The 4,064-nt window shown below is 48.3% G+C and overlaps 1 non-coding gene across 1 annotated transcript; it reads right to left on the bottom strand.

Annotated features, from left to right (window-relative positions):
- Nucleotides 1–265: 265 nt before the first annotated feature.
- LOC116526194 lies at nucleotides 266–406 on the bottom strand. Its single transcript, XR_004258013.1, has one exon. It is a non-coding gene; the product is annotated as a U4 spliceosomal RNA (small nuclear RNA).
- Between the last annotated feature and the right edge of the window lie 3,658 nt (nucleotides 407–4,064).

A 4,064-nucleotide genomic window follows, 5' to 3' on the forward strand; every position in this document is an offset into this window, starting at 1 on the left:
GTGACAGAGCAGGGAGTCCTCAGAAAGCAAGAGGAGGAATGCACCTGTTTCAAAGAAAAAAAATATTTTTTGAGACGGAGTTTTACTCTAGTCACAATGACATGATCTCAGCTCCCTACAACCTCTGCTTCTTGGGTTTAAGGACTCTCCTGCCTCAACCTCCCAAGTAGCTTGGATTACAGGTGTGCACCACCATGCCCGGCTAATTTTTTTTGTATTTCTATTCCATTTTAATTTATTTTTTTATTTTATTTATTTTATTCCATCCCCATAGAGACTGCCAAAAATTTCCAATGCCGACTATATTTCCAGTCCTCATGGCGGGGTATTGGGAAAAGTTTTCAATTAGCAATAATTGGGCCTTGGACAAACCTCATTGGCTACAACACTGCCACTGTGCAAAGCTATATTTTTGTATTTTTAGTAGAGACTGGGTTTCACAATGTTGGCCATGCTGCTGTCCAACTCCTGGCCTCAAGTGATCTGCCCTCCTCGGCCACTCAGTGTGCTGGGATTAAGTAATCATATCTGTGATCCCAGTTCATTAACATACAAATAGGATTACTTAATGTTTGTTTATATAGGTTATTAAGAACAGTGTTGTCTCTTATAAAGGATTGTGATCAGTTTGTGTCAGGCTATTAGTATTGTTACTTTTTTATGTCACCATTGATTTTAACAGTAATTTATGAGTGTACTATTATCTTTAAAGTAAAACATTTTTAAATTAAGAATGCTTTTTGCTTAAAGTACTGGTATATATTTATAAGTTTTGGGTCTTTATTTAGTTATTAACTTGTTCTTGCAACCATAAATATTTTATAACCAAAGGTGCTCAATCCCTAAATATATAATCCAACAAATTTAACCTCTGTGTGCGTGTGTGTGTGTGTGTGTGTGTGTGAGAGAGAGAGAGAGAGAGAGAGAGAGACAGGGTCTGACTCTGTCTCCCATGCTTGAGTGCAGTGGTGCAATCATGGCTGGCTCACTGTGGCCTCAAACTCCTGGGCACAAGTGATCCTCCCACCTCAGTCTCCTGGGTAGCTGGGACCACAGGCATGCGCCACCATGCCAGCTAATTTTTATAGTTTTTTTAGACATGAGGATCTCGATATTTTCCCAGGCTGCTCTTGAACTCCTTATCTCAAGTGATCCTCCCGCCTTGGCCTTCCAGAGTGCTGGGATGACACTCATGAGCCCTGCACCCTGCCCAGATTTAGCTTTTTCTAAAGCTTTTATTTAAAATAAAGTCACTGTGGTTAAGATGTCTCTGACGGTTTTGCATTTTAAGTGCAAAGACTATGTTGAGTGAATTTTTCCATCAGCTGTAAAATGTGCATCCATGTTTATTTCATTCCTATGGTTTCCAATTAATTGTCCCTTCTTCCTTTTTAGAAACACAGGCGCTAGTGGGCTCCGTGTCAGTTTGCATTTCCAGAACGATGGCACTGAACACTCTGCGCTCCGACTTCAAGTGGTGCAGAGGGACGGCCGCCAGAGGGCGCGCGTCCTCCGCCAGGGCTGTGAGCGCAAGGGCCCTGCAGTGCCCCCGGCCACCAGCAGAGGGCGCGCTGGAGCAGGCAGCATAACTGCCTAAGGGCCGCGCTCCTCTAACCATCAGAAGCCTGGCTCTACACAGGCTTACAACTCAGATATGACACGTGAGGGGGTCTTGGGGTTTACAGTTCTAGAAATTACATGTGGAAGGGTCTTGGTGCATGGAGTAGGTGTGGGGTGGGGGTTTGAATTCATTTAAGTTAAAACGACGCCTTCCAAGGGTCTTGGTCCATGGAGTAGGTGTGGGGTGAGGGCTTGAACTCGTTTAAGTTAAACAACGCCTTCCGGAAAGATTCCCCCACGCCATGCCTGCGATCTATGAGGTGGCGCGCGGTCGGCCAACCTTTACTTCTATTGAAATGCAGTGTGGGGCCGGGCGCGGTGGCTCACGCCTGTAATCCCAGCACTTTGGGAGGCCAAGGCGGGTGGATCACTAGGTCAAGAGATTGAGACCATCCTGGTCAACATGGTGAAACCCCGTCTCTACTAAAAATACAAAAAATTAGCTGGGCATGGTGGCGCGTGCCTGTAATCCCAGCTACTCAGGAGGCTGAGGCAGGAGAATTGCCTGAACCCAGGAGGCAGAGGTTGCGGTGAGCCGAGATCGCGCCATTGCACTCCAGCCTGGGTAATAAGAGCGAAACTCTGTCTCAAAAAAAAACAAAAAACAAAACAGAAATGCAGTGTGGAAGTCAAGGGGGAGGTCATCTTAGATGCTTGGGTCTCCTTCCTCACCAGGTCACCTCCTCCCTGCACACAACCACTCTCCCACCTGCGCTACTTTCCAGTCTCACTCACAATCACTCTGAGCAACTGTGGAAAGAGGACAGCTGTGGAGCCCATCCCTTGTCCAAGTCACTCTGCTGAGAGACCTGATAACTCGACTCACTGAACCCTGGACTGCCCTGGGGAGAATACCTCTGTCCCTGTATTTCAGACAGAGACTATCAGGCGGTCAGGCACGGTGGCTCACACCTGTAATCCCAGCACTCTGGGAGACCGAGGCAGGTGGATCATGAGGTCAGGAGTTCAACACCAGCCTGGCCAAGATGGAGAAACCCCGTCTCTACTAAAAACACAAAAATTAGCTGGGCGTGATGGTGGTCACCTATAATCCCAGCTATTCGGGAGACTGAGGCAGGAAATTGCTTGAATCCGGTGTCAGGTCTCCATATGCAAACCTAGAGCCTCAAAGTCTGAAGTTTTGCTTGCCTCCTGATCGTCTCCCACCCCCCGCCTGCGTTCGCCATTGTCCCTGAGCGCCCAGTAGAGCTTCCCCGGACAAGCCCCTCACCCAACCCTGCCATCTCAACTCTTCTTATGAATGTGAATACCCCTCACCCATCCTGTCATCTTAACTGCTCTTCTGCCTCACCCCAGCGGCCACTGTAACTGAACTTGTGGTCATGTACACTCCTTGCCCCTACCCACCACTGTAACTGATCTTACTCTGTAACTTTCCACTGCCCGCCCCAAACCTGTAAAACCAACTCCTATCCCACTGCCCTTTGCTAACGCCCTTTTCGGCCTTAGTCGACCTGCACCCAGGTGAATAAACAGCCACGTTGCCCACACAAAGCCTATCTGGGGGGTTATCTTCATTCAAAGTGCGAATTTTCAACATTTTGGTACCAAAACCCGGGATGGGGGAACTCCTTCAGGAGACCAAACCCCCGTCCCTGCTCTTGTGCTCCCTCCATGAAGAGATCGACCTACCAACCCAGGTCATCAGACCAGCCCACACACACCACCGGCTGTCTTGGTAAGCAGTCTCTCTTTTTTGTTTTCCCATTCTTTTATCTTTTCCTTTCCATTTCCTCCCGCTTTCGGTTTCATCGTTTTTCCACCACAAACACAAGGAAAATCAGGTAAACCAGGTTCTTCCGTGAGGTTCGGGACCCAAAAAACCCTATGTAGGTCATGGACCCAGGTTCCCCAGGGGCTTGACTATCATGGAGACGTTCGCCCTAGTCACTCACCCACCAGGCTCAGGGCCAATATTGGTGGCAGGTCAACATGCAGGACGCTCTCTTTGACTGCTCACCAACGACAAGGTTCAGCCCAGGCTCACCGAGGGACGCCTGTTGAGCGGCTGGGTTGTGTGCCTATTCTCCTTGTCTCTGCTGTCTTTCCAGACCATGAGCAATCAACCATCCTCTACCCCTCCCTCCTCTCCGCTGGCCTGTGTTCTAAGAACCTCAAACAATACAAGTTAAACAATGGCTCCAATTGGCCAAAAATGGCACCTTTCACCTCTATTTCATGAAATTAAGACAATTTTTGTCACAATGTTGTATTTGACCAGAGCGTAGAAAGTTATCACAAGACAAAAGTATGCCAGATTTGCAGGGTCATTTTTATTATGCCGGCGACCACAGAGGACTCACGTCTCTCCAACCTGTGGTGGCAACAGGAGGGTGCCACGATTTTTTATACCCGAAAAACCACCTTGGGAGTGGGGGTGAGGGGCGGGGATGGGGATGAAAAGGCTTCAGACATTCCGAGGG

This window comes from Sapajus apella, unplaced genomic scaffold, assembly GCF_009761245.1.
Source record: "Sapajus apella isolate SASKATOON/1434 unplaced genomic scaffold, GSC_monkey_1.0 scaffold49, whole genome shotgun sequence".
NCBI classification, from domain to species: domain Eukaryota; kingdom Metazoa; phylum Chordata; class Mammalia; order Primates; family Cebidae; genus Sapajus; species Sapajus apella.